Genomic DNA, 14,380 nt, shown 5'->3' on the forward strand with positions numbered 1-14,380 from the left:
TATGTTGGATGTCTATGTTAAACATGATCAAAGGTACAAAACTTGAGGTGAATGTATGAAAAAATGCTGCCTGACCGTCAAAAGCCAGGGCTTCAGCCTGCTCTGAATGCGTTGTTTGCAATGTTACCTCTACTTCCAACTTGTAATGACATCAGATTGTTCATACATGCCCATAAATGGTTAGTTCTGTAGCCTTTGTTGCTAAGGTTGTTTCATGGGTTGTTTGCATTTTCCACTCGCATATTTCGGATTGGATTCGGGCTCGAACATGAACGAATGTATTTGAGAAGTTTCCATTTTGAGTAAAGAACAAGGAAAACAAATTAAATCCTACTACCACTGTTTGTTTACGTAACCTCATGAGCCTCCAGAAGTTGGCCGAGATGCAGCTTCCAGACACTGGCTGATCCAAACAGAGTGGACTCATGAGGAGGGAGGCCTTAAAGAGACAGGAGATAAATCAGCTAGTTTCAGACAGAGGCTGAACTGAGGGGCTGCATAAGGTACCAGTATAAGATAAATAAAGAGTTTTTTGAACCGTACGGTTGCCCCTTGGCAGGCTTTCGGAAAGCTTGCCAATCAGAACAGAGTGGGCTCAACAGGAGGCCTTAAAGAGACAGGGACTAAGACTGCCTGTTAAGAGACACAGGCTGAACTGAGGGGCTGCATAAAGGGCCAGTATAAGATAAATAAAGAGTTTTTGAACTGTGAATCATGCAAAGCTACTCTAGTGGAGTACCAGAATAAAAATAAATAGATATATAGATAAATAAATATAGATAGATAGAGCTGGAAAAGAGCATAAGAGGTCCCCTGTAAGTGCTGTTTCCCAGAAGGAAAATCATTTTGAACCTTTTATATATACTGTAGGTACTTCATTCTTTATCTTCACTTTCGTTATGAACATAATATAAATGATTGTTGAAAAAGGACTGTAATTAAATTTAATTAATTAAAACAAACGGATTACTCTATCTGACTGTCTGACTGCTTCTTTTGTTTGTTCACTGGACTCTGTCACAGAGTCACTTCGTCGCCTGTTCTCAGCAATAAAGCTGGTGAATAAAATGTCATAAACAGCATGAATGATGGCCTAATTTATAAAAATAATATCCAGGCTGTAAAAAAAATGACTTTCCATTACTAGAATTATCAGTGATCTGGGGGCCAAAGTTTTATTGAAAGTGTTATTCGGTTGAAATCTCCACTGCAGGATTTCTCAAGAGCTGCACATGAAATCCTGCGTATTTCTGGATGGTGTTATTTAAAGCACACATACGTAATCTTTTCCCATTGTCATTTAATGCCGTAAGAGCACTAATGTTCCATGAAGGATGAGCTATTTAGAAAGCCTAAGAGTTACAGAAAGTCACCTCTAGTTATTTTAGGTTATCTATTTCCCTCAAATGTTTCAAAAGCTGATACATTTTGACTGTCTGTGGTTTCAGTGTGTAGGTCAGGTTGCAGGTTTAAAATGCCAGCTTGCACCTTCTGTACACAGAACGTGACATCTGCAATGCAGGCAGTGTTCTTCCCCTCAGGATTTAAGAAGGGCCGAAGCCAGCCTGGTGCAATCTGTATGCCCACCATCTCTTATCTACCACTTCCAGCATGTTACATACTGGATCTAAGCTACTGCCCACATGATGGTGTTTTGCTATCAGGAAGCTCACACTATAAAACCCCACAGGGAAGGTTCAAGATCTACAAAAACTTTCATTTTTAATGAGGATTATTACATCTGAGTATATGACACAGGGTTATTAAACCATGCTGCCCACCATGACAACATTCACTAAAACACTGACACTTCTGCCTAATTCCTGCACCTCCTACTGGGTAATGGAGAAGTGAAGAACTGATATCAAACTTATTCAAGTGAACTTTACTCACTTTTCTTGGGCTTCCTTTATTATATTTCTTACATTGCTTTTACCACATTAACATTAGACCTATTCTGTGAGAAGTATCTTTTTTTTCTTTGCAATTTCTGAGGAGAATGTATTTAGGGTTTTTTTTGGGGAGCTTTTAGTCACCTTGCACGGTGCACAGAAAGATGCAGACTACACAGATACACTCCCATTTAAATCAATACAGCTGTCTACACAGGCCGCGTATTGGCTTGCATTTCACTCACTTTGTGCAGGCAACCTTGACCCATAGCGTATACTTATGCTTCAAGTCTATTTTCTCCTGTTTTACATGCATAACTGCAGTGATTGTGTATTGTCTGGGCTTTGAATGCTGCCAAATTCCGGGGTGACCTACTACGCCTGAACGCATCTGGACTGAAGCTGCTGCTGCTGCTGCTTCTCTGCGAACATACTGCTTTCGCTACGCAGGCTGTTTGGACACAGTGTTATAGAGCTTCACGATGAAATGAAATTAGATGTTTAATCATCACCTGTGTTTCGTTCCTCGTTTTATATTGTATCTTTAAGAGCACTAATCGCTTTGCATGGCTGTCAGTATCAGTCTAAAATGAGAAATGGAAAATGGGTATTAGAAGAAAATATTTACATGTTTGGGTGGTGTGATATTATTATAAAACAGCATTCATCACATAAAGAGATGACATGTTATTTAAATTACCAAAGTAGCCTGAATACCCCAAATGGACAGTAATGAGCCATAATAATAATAACAACAATAAACAACCACCACACTTATGGGTGATTTAATGTCGAAATGTGTGAATAAGAAAACATCACCAAGATACTTGAGGTAACCATTAAAGATTTTTTTAAATGTATAACATCATAATACAAATATATATTTCTCATTTGGTGTTCCCTTCATGAAAACAGAGTAAGGCAACAGGCAAATTAGGCTAAATAGCCTTTAAACAATAAATGTTAACATGTCAAAACAAAAATGAATGAATAATCAATTAACTAAAAATAGGTTTTACACACAATGAACGTTTGTGAGTAGGCTAAATCATCTTCATTTGAACACTACATGTCCCTCAAACACACTCTGTGCAGACATTCAGTACCTTGACTGTGCATTTTCCACAGTCAGCTTTCCTGCTTTTCAGGCACTTGGCGAAGGTTTTTTTTTTGCAGTTCATCCTCCACTGCTCTTTTTATGATTTAATTATGACTTGACGTAGTTGTCAGATCAAACACTCCAATGAATTCCGTTGCCTAGCAACTTAGAATGTTTAAACATAAACCCACGCTGAGATGAATGCATGTCGTATAGGGGTAAATGTTATCTGGTGTTGCTTATAGCTATAAATGTCTGTTTTTAATCTGGATTTATCTTCACTATTTTTAACATTAGTGGGTGCTACACAACATTATTTTAGGAAAAGTCAAAGTCTGGGAGATGTGAATATTTTATTAAAATGCGTTAATATTACACCATACACGTAAACTTGACTTCACTTGAGACTCTATATCAAGGCTTGTTTATTTTGTTTTGGAGTCTACTTTCTGCTTTGCTGTCAAAACCTGCCAAAGAGGATTAATCCAGTAGACCTCTCTCGCTCATAACAAGTAACCCCAGTCCTCGGGACTTCAAGCTTCTCATTGCCAGTATATCTTAATTATGATTTTTGGGTGCGTTGCTTCCACTAATGAGGAGGAACGGGATAAATTTCAACGAAAGAGTGCTATGATCCTCTGCCATTTTCTTTCATGTTTGTCCAATGTGTTCCTATTATAGGGCGAGTACATTCTTTAACGCAGCATTACAATTGTCTTTTTGTTTTTGTCGCTTGCTATGGAGGGTTGTTTTCCTGACGGTACATACAGTACAGACCAAACTATTCATCCCATAGCAAATGTACTACTTTAAATTTAAATAATGAAATCGTTAGAACTTGTCATAACATTAAGTTTCACAGTGTGCATTGAATCTTAAACACTTGTTTGCTTGTTAAGATTCATTATACTGTATAAAAACATGAAGTCATTGCTTGAGGCGGGATACAAATGACAGTTGTTTATTTATTCTTCTCCATTTTTCAGTATAATATATATGCAATGCCAAAAGGCTCCCTCTTGAACACAGAAGCACTGAGAGAAATGCAAAAGAAAATCCAATTTACATTATTCCTCAGCTGGAGATGGGTTAAAGACATTTTTATCATGTCAGCTTTGGTTTTGCCGAGATGGATTTGATTTTGAGAGTGTATTTATTCTCAAGAGATAGTAAGAAGCAGGTAGGTTTTCTGGATTTGAAAATGAAAGGGGGCATATCATGCTTTTCGTGATTTTCTATTAATTTTATATTGCAATGGGATATCTATGGTCAAAAGTCCAAAACTTGACATGAACTTATGAAAAAAATGCCTCCTGAAAGTTCAAAGCCAGGGCTTCAGCCTGTTCTGAAGGCTTTGTTTGCAATATTACCATTAAGATTGTTCACACATGAGCACAAACAGCTGTCCATTACATAGCCTTTGTTGCTAAGGTTGTTCCATGGGTTGTTTTAACATGTCTGGATGTATTTGAAAAATTTCCATTTAGCTTTAAGAACAAGAAAAAGAAGTGAAATCCTACTAATACCGTTTGTTCATGTAGCCTCCCTAACCACTAGAAGTCAGCTGAGACACAGCTTCCTGAAGCAAATCAATCAGAACAGAGTGGGCTTATCGGGGAGGGGGCCCGTAAAGAGACAAGAGCTAAAACAGCCTGTTTCAGACAGAGGCTGAACTGAGGGGCTGCGTAAAGAGACAGTATAAGATATATAAGCAGTTTTTTGAACTGTAAATCATGCAAAGATATTCCAGTAGAACCTCAAAATATAAGTATTGACTGGAAACTAACCCAACAGAGTTGTCCTCATCTCTTTTTTAATTCTTTTTTCCTAATCTACATAGTTGTTGGACAACTGCCACTTTTCATTGGGGAGAGTGAAAAGATTTTTTCTTTCTGTGAATGTGATTTTTGCTGATGTATCTGACTTGGGTGCTATTTAAACAGTCTTGCAGGGCTGAGCAATACATTTTATAAACTCAAAATCTTAGTGAAAGTTACAGTATTCACTGAAAACTACATACATACATACATTACATGCATGCACCAAACCTGTATGTACATGGATGATGTCCAGCAGTATATATATCAACAAAATCTTGCACACAGTCAACAAATTAATGCAGGACCTTCCACATTCCTGCACACTCTTTGCCCTTTATATCTATCTCTGAATGTCATTTGCAACAAATTCCTAAGGCACTGACATGATAACTATGCAGCACTACAGGGTAACACATAGAAAACTTTTGGGTCCAGTTTTTCAAGCAAGCAGACAGCCAGCTCTATTGTTGGAAAAAAAAAAAAGTGTCCCATTTTAAGGTACTAATTTGAACTTGAGTTACCAACATTTTTAATCTTTCTGATGAAGGCCAAAATTCAGTGATGGTTTTGGAGGATCAGTCATGCGAGAAGATAGTTTAGGGACTGAGGGTCTAGTAAAGATGAAACAGATATAACAGTCTAGCAAACGGGGCCAGTTGTTGAAAGGCTTTTTGGCTTCAGTGTCATTTTTCACAGATTATTTTTAATCATTGCATGTTTGAGAGCGATTGATCAACGCTTTCTTTAAACTATTAATAAACATCGACAGCTTGCAAACCTTCACATCTGACACGCCGCTATAAATTTAACAGCTCGTGAATAAAAATGCGTCATAGTATTGAACAGAAGGGAAAAGTTTATGGTGCTTGAATGAAAACATTTTTTCCTGCGCTACCAGTGGAAAGAGCTGAGTCAGTATCTCGGTCATCAAGTAAAGTAATATTCTTTTATTGTATTTTTTATTTCTTTGTATTCTTTACAAAAACTTGTGTGTGTATCCCCAGAGTTCATTTGCGGTTTGTGTTGTTTAATAGATATACAGTACTGCGAGTGTTGACGAGATTGACAGGTGATGTGTATCGGTATACCTCTTTTTAATGTAAGGCTCACTCTTCCTCCGTCCTGTCAGCCTGAGAGTCGACACAATCCAGTTAAAAAAAAAAAAATCTTTACTTTGATGTTGTAAGGACACAGAAAAACAAAAACATAAGCTTTTCATTATTTATCACAGCCTTCGTTTCAACTGAAACACATGGTTATTTGTTCCAGCCTGGAAATAAAATGTGTTACACTAAATGAAACGAATGGATAACTTTTAGACAGATAAATAACTGTATAGATTTGATTAAATGGCTTAATATAATCACTACAGAGGGTAGACCTGCTGCAGTGTTCGTTCATCTGTAAAACCTTGATTCTTACGTGTTTTTTTCTTGTCTCTTCCTGCCTACAGAAGATGCAGCACTAATGAGAAGCCATCAGCCTGTAGATGAGTGAGGCACAGCGAAGAAACTTGAACATCAACAGTCCACACTAACAGTAAGGCTCCATAACATCTGCTATCTTACACACCCCGAAGCTGTCTAAGAAGGTATCATTAGTCCCCCTTTTTCAGACGTCCCCCATCCTCCAGTCCAGATCCTCCCAATGCACAAGCACCTGTTTATTGTTCTGATCAGTGAATCTGTGTGATTGTGGGAAGAAAAGACAGCCACAGTAAGGGCATGCGGTAGCGCTCACACGTCGCTCTGACACCATATTCAGCTGTGTATATTCTCGTCAGGGTCTCTTTGCTTTTTGATGGAGTGTAGACAGGAGTGAAGTGACATTTTGATGCCATCCTGTTTATCCTCTTAGAAAATGTTGCTTGTCAGTGACTACTTTATTCTTTTAAGAGTAACATTAAAATTCACACAGTACTTGTAAATATCTTAACATAAAACAGACACTGTGTTTTTTGTTTTTTTTTTGCTTGTTTTTTTTAATATATTTATATATATTTATATAAGGATTTTTTCAGGGCATCTCTCCATGCATACCCCCACACACACCATATGTTGCATATATCATATATGAATATTAAGTGAAATAATATAGACCTATTCTCAATCTGTTAAAGAGCTGTTTTATGCTGCTAAGAAGATTTGCAGATAAATATTGAACTTAAAATAAACAAGTAAAAAGTTAAGTATGCTAAGTGGTTAAATATATCTCATTTGCTCTGTTCAAAAGTTGAATTTATTTACATTTTAGGTTTTCAAGGACAAAAACAAAAGCATTAACACATGACATCATGCATTGATTTTTTCATTTAACCCTCTTAGTGGCTTTAAGTACTCAACGTCTTTGTCTCAAAATGTCTCTTAACCTTCAATGGCATCATTGCAGCATTGGATAGATTTTCCCTGCATGTGATTCATTCCGGTGTGGGACAGCTGGCTTCTCCTGTTCACTAAAAGCTGCGATCTAAGTGACTTTCACTGTCAGCTCAGGTTCTGTCATCTCAGACCGTGTTGAAGGCTGATATGTATCAGCATTTATGCGCTTTTACAAATCATTCCATTACTTGCTCCGGTAGTCTCTATTTCACCTGTAAAACTTGAATGCTGGAAAGTTTCTTGTGTTACTACGACAACCGGCAACCTGTGATCACCAGATTTAGCTGTGGCAAAACATGTTGTATTTTGATTAATTTGAAAATTGAATGTAAAAAGGTAGTTAATGTAAATGTTAGTTTTTTGATGCTGTGAAACAAAAATGTACACTATAGAATTTGATACACCTGAACAATAGATATGTTAGCATGTATGTGCACTTATACAGCATGCTTGCACATCAAGTGGTGTATTGAATGTTTATTATCTAATTTGTCGATCTAAATCTCTCATATTGGCATTGTCTTCAATTAATATCCATGATCAAACAAGCAAACAAGTGATGAAACGTCACATACTGTATCATGGACTCTTTTACAGCCTAGCATCCTTACTCTTTGTCACCCAGTTCATAGTGACATGTTTTTGTCAAGTGAAATGTCCAGGTTACATAGTACTGTGTCTTCTTCGATTTGAGGTGTTATTTCAGAGACACAGTCAGGTCAGAGAGTGATAAAGAGGCAGACAAAATTAGAGTTTCATGCTGCAAATGTGAAGCTTTGATGTTTCTTTGCTCTGAGGATGGCAGCATTGTAGAGAAGAGAACAGTTTGTATGGTTGCAGTAAGTCTTTTATCATGTAAGTCCCATCCAAGGTTCGTGGACCTTTTGGCTTGTCTTGAGGGCCTTGTCTACCTCCCATGCACTCCATGTACATTTTAAGTGTCAGTGAGTGTAAACATGCATGAAAATAAAGCTTCCCAGGCTCTCCAAAGCAGTCAGTACACTTAAAACAGTTGCTGACAGTAAAATATGGCCTTGTATAAATTACTTTGTGCAGACTTTACATTGAAGCTGGGGAATGTCTTATCATGCAGAAACAGGGGTGTAGATTAGAAGTAAATTATTGAGGTAGATTTGGGCCATAAATGGGCCACTGGAATTCTTCTTAAAGATTTATGAGTGTGTCACACGAGTTAAAGTAGCATTTTTACTCCCTATGAAACATGTCCACCGTCCTGAGGTGACTGCAAATGTAATAGGTACCTGCTATCAAACATCTTGCACTGTATTACACAGTCTTGGTTTCTGTCTTACTCATACTAAGATTTGTATCTTTTTTTCTTTTTTTTAAGAAATGATGTTGCTACAACTTCAAACCTCATTTTCTTTCAAGAGTTCTCCAGATTCTATGTTCTAGAGAGCTGAGAGAGAGGAGAAATAATTTGCTGTTGGTTTTGAGTAGGCACTGGACATACTTGTTGCCATCTGGGATGCAGCGTAAGAATTCATTCATCATGACTCCAGATGACGGTACCCTGACAGATTTGTACAATCTTTATCCAAACATTTTGAAGAAGCATGCATATTTGGAGGCCATGCCCCTCCAAATATGCTGTGCTTTGTGAGCTGTTTGCTCTCCATAGCAATTCAAATAGTCCACTTGAGAACCAGACTTCTCCATCAGATCTTAAAGTAGAATAACTACTCTGAAACCAGTGATGAGTTTTGTACCCAAAACAGTGATGCACTATTTTATAAATGATGCTTTCCGGTGTCGATTGCTGACATGGAAGTTGGGCAGATCATGGGTTGTTGTTGAAATTGCATTTTTGCTTTTAAGATTGTTTTTGAGGGTAGAATATTTAATATTTGCCTGATAAGTTTCAGGAAAAAAAATCCTCAAACTGATACATGGATACACACTTTGTAGTGAAACCATTTGGATGTTTGTCATATATTATATCCCCTGCTTAGTAGTGCTATGCCAGGGGGGGTTGTGAGCTCAGGGACAGTCTGTGCCAAGCTTGCTTAGATTTGTTTCAGGGCATCACATGAGCACTGACGCACTGCCAAACTAAAATACAATGTTACAATAAAGGGTTAAAATCTTAAAATCTGTCCTGACTGAGTTTGCTTTCTTTTCAAGAGTTAAATGACAAGCTTGAGATCAATTCCACGTCTGTGAGTTAAGTACTGATCCTGAGTGATTACATGATTAGCCTAGCTTAGCGTAAAGACCGAAGGCAGGCGGAAATGGCCAGCTTAACTCTGTCCAAAGTCCAAAAACGTGCCTACTAATGCCTCTAAAGTAGACTTATTTATATGATGTATTTTATGTGTTTTAACCTGTACATAAACAGAAATGTAAAAATGACAATTTGTAGTTTTAGGGTGAGTTATGTATTGGAACTATTTCTTGACAAAGAGTTTATCCATCTGCCAGTACTTTTGTGCAGCATAATTTTTTTTGTGGGGGCTTAAAGGTTTAAAGGTAGAAGTTAAATCTGCAGTGTGGAACTTTTACATATAAATGAATGTTCATTACATTCAAGTCCTTGCCAAACGAGTTAACACAATGCTGATTAAGCCCCTCGCCACCAGGTAAATCTCTCTGTATGTCACAGTATATTGGAGTTTGTAATTGTCGGGTTTGATGGTGTAGGGTTTGACATTCCCACACTGGCTGGATGAATGCATACTGTGCATGCTCTATGTTCAGAGCATGTGCACTAGAGACTTCCGCCAGCCAAGTGGCTAACTTCTGGTTAGCTCTCTACTAACTTGAATGTGGATAAAATAATTTAATTGTACGGCTCTTCTAGACTTTCCAAATGTTATCGGACCGAATGGATCAAATTCTGATAGTGAAAACAATTTGTCCACCATTTTACAGCCACAACAGTAGTGACGGAGTAGGCTACGGCAGAGCCTATGACGTAAACAAGTGTCAACAGTGTTTTTGTAATTACTCTGACTGCCAGAAGGGGGAGACATAAATCTTGCACTCCAACTTTAAGATTCTAGTTGTTAGACAGGTTATGTTTTGAATATGTGCTCCTCACTGTTGTGGAAATATTGAGCGATGGTCAGCACCTCAGTGGAGAAAGTGCACACGAGCCTTTGATGTCTTAATGCTGAGAATGTTTATTGAAACACTTGGCCAAGCAGAGAACTGAAACAGTTAACATCAAGGTGTTCTGCACAAGATGCTGTCTCTTCCTGTTCTGCCCTCAGAAGGTCTGACTCTTAGTCTTTAACCGTAACAGATCAGCCTACAATATGAAAAAAAAAGTCTAATTGGTTCACTAGTTTCTAAACAAGGAACTGCACTTTACCCGTGTTAGTTCAGGTCACGTTGCATGGAACTTCAGGTCATCGTCAGCACATTTTGGTTTGAATGTCTGATTTTGCCATGTAATCTTCGCATTGACCTATCTGTGTTTTCTAGGAAGGCCCCCTCTGACCTTGGTAACCACAGTAATGCTGATTCACCCTTTATCAGGGAGGTTTTCACTTCCCCAAACAACACAGACAGTTACTCAGAGTCTCGAGGAGAGAATGTCTCTTTCTACTTAAGAATTGTAGTGTGACCTCAAGGCCCAGGCTTGACCCAATGTAATGCAACTTATAACCCCTAAAGATGGAAAATTCCATAACACTCACTACTGAAAAGGTCTTTATTGCAGTAATTGTAATATGATTCCTCTTTGTGAAGAAGGTTTCCCTCTCTTTCTTAATACATATTCTTTTTTCCTAATTTAGGTAGTACTTATCTTTTGTACCTTATTAGGTTTTCAGGTGTTCTAGGTTCTCTGAGATTTTGAGGCTGGGGATGTATTTTTTTTCATAACTTAGGCATTGAGATGCCATGTCAGGCTGTATATGTGTTTTCATTCAATTTTCATTCATTTATTCAGTTTTTGCTATAGTTTCTTTAATCTATGGTTACTTTTTTCTTGAGGTTATCTTGATGTAGCTTTGTCACAGACTAAATCCTTAATTACTACTATCAAGAAGAGCTAAAAGATGTAATGATGCAGCTCACAGTGCCATACATTTTAGAAGCCATCATTCTCAAAGGAAAAGTTCCCACAATTCCTCTGTCAGGTCCAACTGGGGTTATTTTTAGCTTTAGTGCACAATGTTCAGCAGTTCCCTGGGGTTGTTCTGATAACAAGTAAAGAAACAAGAGAATACCCAAGAAATAGTACAATAGTAGAAAGTGTGGATCACACACAGTGTTCATGATTCTGATTCTTAAATCTTGTTTTCATGGCATGGTTTCATATAAAATTTTGTTATGGACCTTCACCATGAAAGGGAAGGAGAATAGAATTAGCTGGTACCATTGGGTAGACAACATGAAATAAGTGCCTGCAGTGCAATACATGCTTGTAACAACTACACTGTAAAGTATTTGAAAACAGGTTGGTCTGCCATCACTAGTTACGCAGACATCTCAAGGGATAAACATGTCAGAAGCATATTTCATATATGCCATTCAAAGATATTTTTACTCTTCCTGATCCCACCCATCTGGAGAACCATCTGAAAGATACACTAAAGTGCTCCAATCTTTGAAATTCAGAGACTTGCATCACATATCCCTATCCATCCATCTATCATTTACCAGAGAATATCGGGGAGCCGCAGTCACAAACATTTCGGGCAAAGGTGTGATATTGCTATCGATATATGTTTAAGATTACTACCACCTACTTTACTGTATCTGCAAGCAACATCCATATTTGTCACAGATTTTTGTTTCCCCGTGGAATACCACAGGCACATCTCAAGCATTGTGTTATGACGTTCAAATTCTCAATCTCAATGGCACCAAGTTGTATCAAATATGTCCTAAAGACAGTATGAAAGTGGAGATGTCTTTCACTTGTTTGCACTTTCTGTGTGGGCTGTACAGGTGAAACACTGCTAACTGCCAAATTGGTTTCATTAAAATTGTGTTTACTGCTCCCTATTTCCTCCTTCCATAATGTTCCTTCCTCACAAAGCATATTAACAACTGTTTTAATCATGATGTGACATTATTAGGGACAGGGTTTGATAGTGTTTTACTGAGTTTGAATCCAGTATTTAATCCTTTTATTGACTCTGAATCCTTCCAAATCTTATTAGGTTCAACTTCTGCAAGTAACTGAAGGCGAATATAACTCAACTCAACTGTGTCCTCACCTCTTGTTGGATGTGCAGGCAGAAACACTACAGTGGCAGTCTAATTAATGTTCACCTGTAACCTGTAACCTACACCCTGAAAATGAGATGAGCAGAAATTTTAATTATATGTATCTGACACATTTAATTAACAGCTATAATCTACTGGGATTCTATGCAAATTTTAGCATTTTTTTTAACTGACAGTCGGCCGCCTTAACAACCGATTATAGGTTAATCATTATATTTCATTAAATATTTTGGACATTTTTCCATTATAAAACCCTTTTAACCACTAACGTGACCTGTGTTTGACGCAAAGTCAGAGTAGGTTACATTAGGATTTAGAAGAACAGATCAAGTAAACAACAAGTTACTCGAATGATAAACTAAATAAAACAAAATAATGACTTAATCTAAAACTATGGAGCTCTTGTCTGTCGCTATTCAACAACTGGCCCAACAAAATCCAAAGTATTAAACACAGGAAATAGCTGCACAACTTGCAATTTCACCAGAGGACATTAATTATATCAGACAGGATGTGTTGGACAGACCTAATAATTAACTAACAATTAATCAAAATTGCTGTAGCCTTCAATAATGATTAATCTGTAACTTTACTGAATAAATGTAAAATAGGTTACTCCAATCTCCCCACAACAGTCTTCAGTCTGACTGGTTTAATATAAAATAATCTGCATAACTGATCTACGTGATGGATTGATGTGTGTTGTTCATTGTAGCGTTAGTCCAGCTGCTGGAAACAGCTGTCCAGCTGGACGGATGTTCCAGGGATGAACAATACTGTCTTTCCGACTTCATCAGCCCATTTATTGCCACCACTAAAACACATTTATACTCAAAGCAGGGGAGTGCTGCTTATACAGTTCATCACTTTTGTGTTGATTTTGTTGGAAACGTGTGTAATTAGAGTCCTGCTGTCTGACACTCAGCTCTCAGCCTGCATTAACCAAGCAGCTGCTTCTGTTCAAGATGCTAGCTTTGTGTTAGCATTAGCATCAGACAGCTACTAGCTTTGTGTTAGCATTAGCATCAGACAGCTAAACCACACAGACACCAGACAACAACTCCGTGGAACTTTCACAGCCTTATGCTTCAGTGTTCATAAACACGACACAGTGAGCAGATCGAGGTACACTGCAACTTTTTTCTTCCTTCAACAGCACAGAGGTACGTTAGTTTTGAAAACGGTGGCCCTTACAGGCGGTTACCAAACACACCTGGAACCCCACCTTATTAAAAAGTAAGAGGCTCCACCTAGTGGCGCAACAGTGTACTACAGCAAATCTAAAGATCGTTTTCTGACGTTCCGTGCCCTCTGCATTTAATCAGTTATATATATTTTTAATTGGTTTAATTATTAATGGGAATTAATAATCGATAAATCATTCATCTGGAAGATTCTTAAAACGACTGATTTGGATGAATACAAACACTGGCTTCAGAGAGCACATTCACCAGAGAACAAACTTTTTATTTTAGTCGTTACAGACATTAACGAGAGACAGTGATGGCCACCTGAAAATGAGAAGCCTGTTATCTAAATGTTTTCTGTAGCTCTTTGCTAATGAAAAATTCTTTTGATATGATTTGCTAGAGTCTGAGTAGTAGTGTCTGAATCCATGTATTTTTCCGACCAATCCCTTGGATTAATGTCCTCCTTTCTTTTCTATAGAACATATGGTTTTAGTCCATTTTTTCCAGATTTTAAGACGTTAACCTGCTTTACAGGAATATTTTATAATAATTATAATTAAGCAATAATACATTAAGTCAGATGTGCAAATTCTTCAACACATGCTACCTGATGTTGCCTGCACTCTGCCACTCATGTTCAGTCCATCAACTTGGAAATAGTGCATTTCTTGAACATCATTTTTAGATTACACAGGTAGAAAATGCAGTGATCCGGACAAAAGGTATTTGATACAATTCATTAACCTCCCAACAGCTCCCCTGCACAGAAAAGCATAAATTATTAACTGCCATACAATTT

The 14,380-nt window shown here is 37.6% G+C and overlaps 1 protein-coding gene across 2 annotated transcripts in view; it reads left to right on the plus strand.

Moving 5' to 3' along the window:
• gulp1a (GULP PTB domain containing engulfment adaptor 1a) overlaps positions 1 to 14,380 on the plus strand; it is a 91,970-nt gene that overhangs the window by 32,014 nt on the left and 45,576 nt on the right. For both annotated transcript variants that reach the window (XM_044364901.1, XM_044364905.1), the window contains exon 2: positions 6,265 to 6,350. The gene's annotated coding sequence lies outside the window, so the exon portion shown is untranslated. The remainder of the gene's footprint in view (positions 1 to 6,264; positions 6,351 to 14,380) is intronic.

This window comes from Thunnus albacares, chromosome 11 (assembly GCF_914725855.1).
Source record: "Thunnus albacares chromosome 11, fThuAlb1.1, whole genome shotgun sequence".
In the NCBI taxonomy this organism is placed as follows: Eukaryota; Metazoa; Chordata; class Actinopteri; order Scombriformes; family Scombridae; genus Thunnus; species Thunnus albacares.